Raw genomic sequence first — 11,931 nt, forward strand, 5'->3', positions numbered from 1 at the left:
GAAAAGTGAAACAGCCTGGCACGTCCTGGGGAAATGAGGCAATTACATATGGCTAAAGGCTTCAAAACCAAGTGAAACATGGAATAGGTAAATGTGGCAGATTTTTTGGGTAATAGTTCCAGCTTGCCCAGAGATCCTCACACATACATCTCTTTATGACTTTGCCACTCCCACATTTAAAAGAAGTATTATATTTGTATACTAAAGTCTGGGCTTGGCCATTTGATGTCTTCTAGAGAATGTGACCACAGCAATTGCAAGTCATGAATAAAATGCTCCTGCATTGAGATTTATCCTCTTCCTATAAACAAAGAAAGACATAAACATGTACAAATAGTCTTAGTTAAACCAGAACAATGAAACTCACAAAACTAATTTTGTTATTGTTATTGACAGTTGAAGACCACTCTTACTGTACATAGATACACTATATTTTATGGTAGTAGACTGCTAAGTCCTATTTGTTTCAGGAACATCACAAGCCCATGCAAAAATAGCTGAACAGTTTCCCAGTTAAAGTGGCAGGCTCTGGAATCTGATAATCTTTCATTCCAATCCTATTTTGCTTTCTACCTTTAAGCACCAGAAGCAGCATTTACTATAAGCAAAAGATTCAAACACAAGTACTACTTCTCACACTTGATATTCCTTTAAATAATATCTAGTCTAGTGCCCTACTCTATACACATTTTAAGTAGATAAAACCTAGTGCCAATAGGAAGTCACTAATAAAGCTAGGTCAAGGACCTAGGGGTGCCTGACACTGTTTCTTCTCTATCATTATGTTGTTCCCCTAAAGTGAAAGAAGAACTGCTATTCAATTGCTCCAAGACATTGAGCAGCTTAAAGGAATACATTGTTGAAGTGCATACCCTCGACTTAAATATTCCCAGCAGTATTTACTAGTGTCATATCCACCTTCCTCTGACAGAAAACTGAATCCTTAGGCTGTGCTCTGACATTAACTTCCAAAAATGCTTTTCTCTGCTCTCCATTACTAGTGTCTTGCCAAACTGGCTTTTCTACCATGCAGAGTTTCTCCCTGATCTTCCTCCCAATGTTTTCTCCTAATAAAACTCTGAAAAACTTCCTGTACCAAAGCAGTTCGCTGGAGGAATGGCTCTAAAACATCAAGCTAGTTCATCATCATTCAGCCAAAATGTTGTCATCAAACTGCCGTATAAAATTACAGAGATGCCATATCACAGTTCAGTACTTATTAATCAGTCAAAAAGACTGACAGGTCTGTTTAATCTTATAAAATGGTTAGCATATCTGTAACAGCCCTTAAAGAAATCCAAAAGTGGAGCTGGAGAAGTGGTCCAATGCTTAAGAGCACTTGATGCTCTTTCAGATCCAGAGTTCAGTTCCTGGCACCCATGTGGTGGCTCAAAATCATTTATAAATCCAGTTCCACGGAATCCAATGCACTCTTCTGGACTCTACATGGAATCAGACACATACTTGGTTCATTTCTATGCATGTAGGAAAAACATCCACAAACACAGAATATTTTTTTAGAAAGGAGCCCAAAATTCAAGCTAATTTTGTCCTTACTAAGATGAAGGGCAGCGGGACACATTTCATAAAGAATAATGTTTGTTGCTTAGAGGTCAGCCTCTTTACAGGCACCGTGGTAAGGAAGGTGAAAGGAATTAAAAAACCATTTCTGACTATCATACCTCTCACTTTCAACTGGAAAAGCTACAGGAGCCCACCTGCCTGTTTCTCTTGTCACCTGTATCAGAATCATTTGTAGGCAAATTTCTGAGCTACTCCTGTCACTGGTGGTAACAGTCCATCCACCAGTTATATTTTTTCCAATACTGAAGCTTAATTGGTTTCAATATTCCTTCTCACTTTTACCAAACCTCAGAGGAGCCATCGTGAAGAACTTCATTAAGTTAATTGGCAAAAAGGAAAGAGCTATATTGGCTGCAGACAACTTCTCAAGGACAAGTGTTCAACAGTGCCCCAGTTCCTACTCACCACCAGGCTGAAGCTGACCGAGCAAGCAATTCTCATTGGAAAGCCAAGTGGACAGAGCAGGTAGTTCCAAGAATGGGAAAGATAGCCTATCTTTTGTTGCTAGAAGAAGCATAGGTATGATTACTATATGAAAGCTTAGTCCCCACATAGACACTCATTGGAAAATATAGTCAGTCCTAAAGCCAAACTCTCAGTTCAGAGGTTGTAACACAAACACACACACACACACACACACACACACACACACACACACACACACACACACACACACAAATTATACAACCCTAACAGCAATATAAAACAGGAGCATATAAAGGAATCGACTCTAGAGTTTGATGAGTACCAACCCTTTCCTTACTTCTGTTACTCTGCTCCCTCTCTGACTTCTCGGGATCTACATCCTGATTGCCTACTTGGCTCCACTGTACCTGCTATTACTTCATAATATCATGTTCAGTAACTCAAATAGAGCAGTAACTCGGGTATTTCAGAGGTTGAAGACAAATTCTCATCTTTATGTAAATACAGTGGAACTCACTGTGATCACTACATCATCCATTGATCCAGACTATTACTATAGAACTCAACAATGAGCTTAATCATGTTTCCCAAAACACACTCAAATCCATTTATTCAGTGAAATTCTATTCTTTGAAGTAACCATCAATATTGCCTTATCATTTTGTTTATTTACTTCAGACTAGATTTTCGAACTCCCAGATTTGCTCTCCCTAGACTTCATATTTCCCCAATTAAGGAAAATCTTAGTATCTCCAATTTTTTAATGGAATGAAATGATATAATACTGAAAGCTATTTTTTTCCTTCTGAACACTGAAATTCTTCCAACTCTAACTACTCAAATAGCTAAGTGCATATGTGTGCCTGAATATGTGTGTGCTTGACACTGTGTAGGTGTGTCTGGGAATGATAACAACCAAATTAGGGCATCTCATCACTTGGAGTTTTCCTAGCAACATTTTGTGTTTTAAAATTAGGTCTCCATTTAAAACCCCAGCACATCTCTGGTTCTTTTGAGTTGTGAAGTCTCTTCTCATTAGTCAAGTGTTGACTGTTTCTATTTTCTCAGAAAACTCCAGGTTCTTCTGTAACAGTAATAAAACTTGAAATAGGTATCTTTGTCAAGATAAAAGTCCAAAGCGACCTGGGACAGCGTGTGTAATTGTAAACACCTGAGACACATAATGCGATAAATGTCAGAAAGGCCTTAGCAGTCATTTTGAGCTATTTTCTTTCCAGTGTTTGCAGTTGTCAATTGCTTACTCGGGCCAGATGGTAAACCAATTGTCCTCAGTATGAAGACACAGGATCCACACACAATCTGTTAATACAAGTTCACAAAAAAAGAATAGGAGACTTTCAAAGTTGTTTCTGAATGCATATTTATTAATCAAGTGTTTGTTAATAATCAAATCAAATATTATTTTTAAAATAAAGTCACTTTTACTGTAATTTACTCATAAAACACCATATATCTTCAATAATGCAGCCACTCAAACAAATATTTATCCAGTCCCAAACTCTCCATTCCCAGTCCCAGAATCTCCATTCTGAAGCAGTGGGGCTTCTCTTAAATTTTTACAATTTCACTACTAGTTACATATTTTATCCACTTATCCACCACAGAAATTTTTTAAAAATCTATGGTGGAATTGAAACTAGAAAAACAAATTAACTTTATATCCACTTTCATGACTCCTTTGTACTTGTGTCTACATTCCATCCTTACTTATCTCCTAATATTACCCTATCTTGGTTTCCTTCCTAAATGTCATAACTACACTTACACTTGTGTGTGTGTGAGTGTGTGTGTGTGTGTGTGTGTGTGTGTGTGTGTGTGTGTGTACATTACAAGTTAGGATCCCTTAACAGGAACATACCTGAACATAATAAAAGCAATATACAGTAAACCAACAGCCAACATCAAACTAAATGGAGAGAAACTCAACATGATTCCTCTAAAATCAGGAACAAGACAAGGATGGGCATTCTCTCCCTATCTCCTCAATATAGTACTTGAAGTGTTAGCCAGAGCAATAAGACAACAAAAGAGATCAAGGGAATACAAATTGGAAAGGAAGAAGTTAAACTTTCACTGTTTGTAGATGATATGATAGTTTACATAAGTGACCCAGAAAAACTCTACCAGGGAACTCCTACAACTGGCAAACACATTCAGCAAAGTGGCAGGATACATGAAAAACTCAAAAAAATCAGTAGCGCTATTATATACAGACAACAAGAGGGCTGAGAAAGAAATCAGAGAAACATCACCATTTACAATAGCCATAAGAAACATAAAATATGTTGGAGTAACACTAACCAAAAAAATGAAAGACGTATATAGCAAGAACTTTGACTCTCTAAAGAAAGAAATTAAAGAAGATACCAGAAAATGGAAAGAACTCCCATGCTCTTGGATAGATAGGATCAACATAGTAAAAATGGCAATCTTGCCAAAATCAATTTACAGATTCAATGCAATCCCAATCAAAATACAGGCACAATTCTTCACAGACCTTGAAAGGACAATTCTCAACTTTATATGGAAAAACAAACGACCCAGGATAGCCAAAACAACCCTGTACAGTAAAAGAACTGCCGGAGGCAGTTCTTGACTTCAAGCTCTACTATAGAGCTATAGACCTGAAAACAGCTTGGTACTGGAACAAAAATAGACAGGTAGACCAATGGAATCGAATTGAAAACCCTAATACTAACCCACAGACTTATGAACACCTGATTTTTGACAAAGAAGCTAAAGCCATACAATGGAAAAAAGAAAGCATCTTCAACAAAAGGTGCTGACATAACTGGATGCTGGAATGTAGAAGACTGCAGATAGATTCATGTCTATTGCCATGCACAAAACTTAAGTCCAAATGCATCAAAGACATCAACATATATCCAGCCACATTGAACCTTTTAGAAGAAAAAGTGGGAAGTACGCTTGAATAAATTGGGACAGGAGACACCTTCCTGAAGATTACACCTGTAGCACAGACACTGAGATCAACAATTAACAAATGGGACCTCCTGAAACTGAGAAGCTTCTGTAAGGCAAAGGACACAGCGAACAAGACAAAAATGGCAGCCCACAGATTGGGAAAAGATGTTCACCAACCCCACATCTGACAGAGGATTGATCTCCAAAATATACAAAGAACTCAAGAAGCTATTCTCCAAAACACCAAACAATCCAATTAAAAAGTGGGGTGCAGAACTAAATAGAGAATTTTCAACAGAGGAATCTAAAATGGCTGAAAGACACATAAGTGTTCAACATCCTTAGCCATCAGGGAAATGCAAATCAAAACAACTGAGATATCATCTTACTCCAGTCAGAATGGCTAAAATCAAAAACACCAATGATAACTTATGCTGGAGAGTATGCGGAGAAAGGGGAACACTCCTCCACTCCTGGTGGGAATGCCAACTTGTATACCCACTTTAGAAATCAGTATGGCGATTCCTTAGGAAAATGGGAATCAGTCTACCACAAAATCCAACAATTCCACACTTAGGAATATACCCTAAAGAAGCACATTCATACAACAAGGACATTTGTGCTTGTTGTTCATAGCAGCATTATTTGTAATAGCTAGAACCTGGAAACATACTAGATGCCCCTCAACTGAAGAATGGATACAGAAAATGTGATACATTTACACAATGGAGTACTACTCAGCAGAAAAAAAAAAACAACAGAATCTTGAAATTCGCAGGCAAATGGATGGAACTAGAAGAAACCATTCTGAACAAGGTAACCCAGTCACAAAAAGACAAACATGGTATGTACTCACTCATATGTGGATTTTACACATGGAGCGAAGGATTACCATCTTATAATCCACACCACCAGAGAAGCTAGGCAACAAGGAGGACTCTAAAAGAGACATACATGGTTCCCCAGAGAAGGGGAAAGGGACAAGATCTGAGCAAATTGGGAGCATGGGGGGGAGGGAAGAGGGAACTAGGAGAATGAGAAAGGGAGAAGAGGAGGGGTGAGGAGGACATAAGGAAGCAGGAAGGTTGTGTAGGGGGAAGAATAGAGGAGAGCAAAATAAGAGATACTATCAAAGAGGGAGCCAATATAGGTTTAAAGAGAAATCAGGCACTAGGGAAATGTCCAGAGATCTACAAGGATGATACCAACTAACCATTTAAGCAATAGTGGAGATGCTGTCTTAAATTCCCTCCCCTGATAATGAGATTGATGACTAACTTGTATGCCATCCTAGAGTCTTCATCCAGCAGCTGATGGAAGTAGAAGCAGATACCCAGAGCTAAAAACTGAACTGAATTGGAATCCAGTTATAGAGAAGGAGGAGTGATGAGCAAAAGGGTCAAGACCATGCTAGTGAAACCCACAGAAACAGCTGACCTGAACAAGAGGGAGCTCTTGGTCCCCAGACTGATCACTGGAAAACCAGCATGGAAATGATGCAGACCCCATAAATGTGGGTGTCAGTAAGGAGGCCTCGGAAACCTATGGGGCCTCTTATAGTAGATCAGTACTTATCCCTAGCGTAGGAATGGACTTTGGGATTCCATATCACATAGAAAGATACTCCCTGAGCCTAGACACACCGGGGAGGACCTAGGCCCTATCCCAAAGGATATGACAGACTCTGAAGAACCCCCATAGAAGGCCTCACTCTCCCTAGGGAGCAGAAATAGTATTGGATAGGTAGGGTGTTATTGGGGGGAAGGGGAGGAGGGGAGGAATAGGGAATGGGGATTGATTGTAAAACAATATTGTTTATAATTTAAATAAAAAAGTTAGGATCCCCATAACATGTGAGGTTCTTTTTTTAATTTCGCTTTTTTAAAAATTAAAGTTGAATTACATTACATTCCTCTCCCTTTACTCCCTCTAGCCACTCCCACCTACCCTCCCTCAAATCACTTTCATGTTTCCCCTCTCAAGTTTATAGCCTCTTTTTCTTCCTTATTGTTAAATACATGCATGTGCATGTGTATGTATGTAAGTATGTGTATACACAAATATACATAAATACAACCTGATGAGTTCATTTTGTTTTTCTTTTTGAGTTTGGGTCTCTTCAAGTAATATACTTTCCAAGCCCATCCATTTTCCTGCAAATTCTATGAGATCATTTTTCTTTACAGCTGAATAATATTCCATTATATATATGTGGCACATTTTCATTATTCATCCATCTGTTGATGGACATCAATATTAGTTCCACTTCCTCAATACCATAAATATAGCATCAATAAACACAAGTGTGCAGATGTGTCTGGTAGGATATGGAATTCAGTGGTTGGTTTTTGTCAATTTGACACAAACCTAGGTATTTCTGGAAAGAAGGGATCTTAATCGAGAAAACGTCTCTGTAAATTTGTCCAACTTATGTCACCAAAGATGGAGAAATCCAGCTGTGCCCAGCTAGCTCTACTGGTTAGTGTTCATAGTGTAGGAAGGAGAAAAATTATCATCAGTATCAGCCATCTGTAAACCCTGCAACCTAAAGCAGCAAACTTCCTGAAGAATAAATATACTGGTGCAATAGGAGCACAAACATTATGAGAGTGACCAACAATTTTTTATTAGATTTAAGAGCCACTACATGAGATGGAACCCATGCCTGACACTGCAAAGTGGCCAGAGCCTGAGGTCATGGGCCCTCAGGTAAAACTTACTACTATTAGTCTGCTAAAGGAACACAGCAATAAAGTGACTCCTAGTGACATATTGCTATACCCATAGATCAATGGTTCCCTCAACCCTCATCAAAGAAGCTTCTTCTTTTACTATATGGTAATTAACACAGAGGCCTACAAATAGACAATGTGCCAAGAATGAAAGACTACGGAGCACTCAGTCCTAAATGAGATGTCCTTATCAAACCCCTCCTCTCAAAGCTCAGGAACCTATATGGAAGAGGAGGTAGAAGGATTTGAGAGGCAAAAGTGGTAGATGATTCCAAGAAAATAATGTCTCCCAGACACAACAGGACTAATATAATATGAACTCACAGGGCCTGTGATACCTTGCATAAGACCTGCACAGGTTCAAACCAAACAAAATCTCAACATGGAGCAGGGGAAGTGGACACAAAGACCAATCCTTAAACAAAAATCTATTTGCAATTTATGCCTGAAGGAAAAGGGAAAATCAGTTTTCTCCAGCACAGTGATCCTGGGTACATTAACCAGACTCCAGGCCATACCCAGCAATACTTGGCCCACACAAAAGGACTCCATAGTTTTGGGGAGTTTTTTTGTACATTTTTGTTTGGTTTGATATTTTTTTCTCTTTTCTTTTGTTTGGATTTTTGTTTTTTGATTTGTTTTCTTTGAGAGGTATTTTGGTAGATAGGAAGTGGGAAGAAACCTGGGAGGAATTGGGAGAGAGGAAAGAATATGATAAAAACATTGTATCAAAAATTATTTTTAAAAGAGCTTTCTATACTAAAGTCTGTAGGGCATTTTCTTGATTTTTGATTGATATAGGAGGGCCAAAACCACTGTGGGTGGTGCCATCCCTGGTCCTGCCCACCTGATTTGTATAAGAAAGCAGGTTGAGCAAGCCATGGGGAGTAAGCCAGAAAGAAGCACCCCCTACATGACCTCTGCATCAGACCCTGCCTTGTTTTGAGTTCCTATCCTGACTTCCCTGGATGATGGCATGTGACCTGAAAGTTGTAAGATAAAATGGACCTGTTCCTCCCCAAGTTGCTCTTGGTCATGTTTTATCACAGCATTGCAAACTCTAACTGAGATATGGAGTTCTTTGGTTATTTGCCCAGGAATACAATAAATGAGTCATATGGAAGTTATGGTTTTACCATATTTAGGAACCTCCAAGCCAATGTCCATAATGGCTGTATTAATTTGCACTGTTCCCAACATTTATCATCAGATTTCTTGGTGATAACCATTATGAATGAGGTGAGGTGGTATCTCAAAACAGTTTTGATTTTCATTTCCCTAATGACTAGAGATGTTGAACACCTTTACAAATAGTTATTAGCCATTTGTTTTTTTCTTTTGAAAAGTATCTTAACCAAAAAAAAAACAAGAAAAAAAGAATGAGAGAGAGAGAGAGAAAGAAAGAAAGAAAAAAGACAGAAAGAAAAGTGTCTTCATTAGTCTATTTGGTGAGTGGCAGTTTTGTTACCTTGGTGTTTAAGTTTTGTAATTCTTTGTAAATTCTGGACATCTGCTCCATGTGTGAAATATAGCTGGTGAATTATTTTTCCACTGTGTGTGCTGTCTCTATGTTCTGCTGATAGTGTCTTTTGCTGCATGTTGCAGGTTGTTTTAAATTTTATGTAGTCCCATATCTTGATACTTGCATCTAGTTCCTGTGCTATTGAATTCTGTTCAGAAAGTTCTTGCCTACTCTTGAGTCTTGGAGAGTATTCTCCTGTTTTTCTTTAGCAGTTTTAGCATTTCAGGTTTTAAATTGCGGTATTTGATCCATTTCAAATTGATTTTTGTATGAAGTGAAAGATATGAATCTAATTTCATTTTTTTTCTGCACATGGTTATCCAGTTTTCCTAGCACCACTTGTTAAATACTCTATCTTCTTTTTACTGCATGCTTTTACCATCTTTGTCAAAATGAGAGGGCAATAGCTTTGCTGTTGTGTTTCTGGACCCTCTATTCTATCCCACTGGCCTGTGTGAAACCTCTATCTGTGAAAAACATATATAAAGGTCAACTCCTTTCTCTAGAATTGTATCATAATTCCAATAAAAACTATAGTTGGGGCTGAAAAGATGATTCAGTGGTTAAGAATATTTATTGCTCTTGCAGAGGGCCTGGGCTCAATTTCCAAACCCTACATGGTAGTCCACAGCCATCTGTAATTCCACTTTCAGGGTATCTGATATCCTCTTCTGACCTCCTCAGACACCAGACACATGGTACATATACAATACATGTAAGCAAAACATTTGTACACATAAAGTAAAATAAATAAATCTAAAGGAAAAATGCATTGTAGTTTGTTTATTACTACAGAAAGTATACAAAATAAATCAAAAGGTTAAACGAAATTAAAAACAGGAAAGACTACCAAAAATGTCAAATAAGATTATTAAAGAAGTGTACATTCAGGTATTACATATCTAATAATCCAATAATCATTATAAATGATATCTGTTTCAGTAACAGCTCAGAACAAGAGGAGTCCAGAAAGAGACATGGATTTATATGAGCATTTGATATATAGTAAACCTGTTGTTTGAATACTGAAGGAAGTTAGATAAATTATTCAATAAACACTGAAGTAATGGACACACTATTTGAATTTTCAGTCTTTTTCTCACAGTATATGTCAGATAAATTCTACATAGAGTAAAAAGCTAAATAACTTTCAATAAAAAGATTTTATAAAAGAAAAACAAGAGTGTCTAATAATAGAGAACCTTCATCCAAAGAAAACTTTAAAAAAAAGAAACTCTAATGACAAAGTCTTATAAAATGTTCTCCTCAAAGCACAACAGCCATTATTAGAATTTTCATCAGAGCAGCTGTGACTACTTGCAAAGAACTATCAAGATAAGGCCTGTTGTTGTTCTCTCATATAAAAAGAGAGTAGGGATGGTCACTAGAACCTTGCCTGAGATTCCAGTCACTCCTTCAGATACCTCCCTTTCCAGCTGTATGCAACTCTTTCTAGCTATACACAAGAAACTCACAAAACAGACACAAATGAAGGGTAGAATGTTGAAAAGGTGGCAAAATTCATCATTGAGCTAATAAAGTAAGCAAACAACATACCAGATTTACCTATGAAATGTGCAGAACTGTAGAAAATGAGCAGCATTCTTTTGACATCTATAATAAGTAAATGTAAACGTGGAATATTTCTAGCAGACCATTTATCCAAGTCCATTAAAATTCTGAGAAAATATGCACTCACAAGAATTCATACAAGGCAAGATAATCAGTATGGTATACAAATATTTATGTAGATGGATGAGTTTTATAGCATTATGTATAATAACAAGACAAGTGAGGAAAATAACTGTCTAGTAATAGAAAAGAAACAACTAATGTGCATAGTGTGGTGGTTTGAATGAGAATGGCCTCCATAGGGTCATACATTTGCATGTTTAGCCCAGTTGGCAAAGTGGAAAGATTAGGAGTTATATCCTTTTTGGAGGAGGTATGTCATTAGGGGTGGGCTTTGTGGTTTCAAAACCCATACCATCTCCAATTAGATCTCTCTCTCTCTCTCTCTCTCTCTCTCTCTCTCTCCTCTTCTCTCTCTCTCTCTCTCTGTGTGTGTGTGTGTGTGTGTGTGTGTGTGTGTGTGTGTGTGTGTGTGTGTGTGTGTGTGTGAGCATGCATGTAGATCAGGATGCAGTTCTCAGCTACTGCTCCAGTGCCATGCCTGCTGCCATATTCCCCACCGTGATGATAATGGACTACTACCCCTCTGAAACTATAAGCAAGTCCCAAAGGTAAATAATTATTTTTGTAAGAGTATGCCTTGGTCATAGTGTCTCTTCACAGCAATAGAAAAATAACTAAGATGCAGAGCTTTAAAAGAATGTTTGATACACATTCATACAACAAGGACATCTGTTCAATGACATTCATAGCATCATTATTTGTAATAGTCAGAACCTGGAAGGATCCTAGATGCCCCTCAACTGAAGAATGGATAGAGAAAATGTGGTACATTTACACAATAGAATATTACTCGGGGGGGGGGGGCGCGGGGGGAGGGCAATGAAATCTTGAAATTCACAGCCAAATGGATGGAACTAGAAGAAACCATTCTGAGTGAGGTAACTCAGTCACAAAAAGACAAACATGGTATGTACTCACTCATATATGGATTTTACACATAGAACGAAGGATTACCAGCCTACAATCCACACCACCAGAGAAGCTAGGAAACAAGGAGGACTCTAAGAGAGACATGCATAGTTCCCT

This window comes from Cricetulus griseus, chromosome X (assembly GCF_003668045.3).
Source record: "Cricetulus griseus strain 17A/GY chromosome X, alternate assembly CriGri-PICRH-1.0, whole genome shotgun sequence".
Lineage (NCBI taxonomy): Eukaryota > Metazoa > Chordata > Mammalia > Rodentia > Cricetidae > Cricetulus > Cricetulus griseus.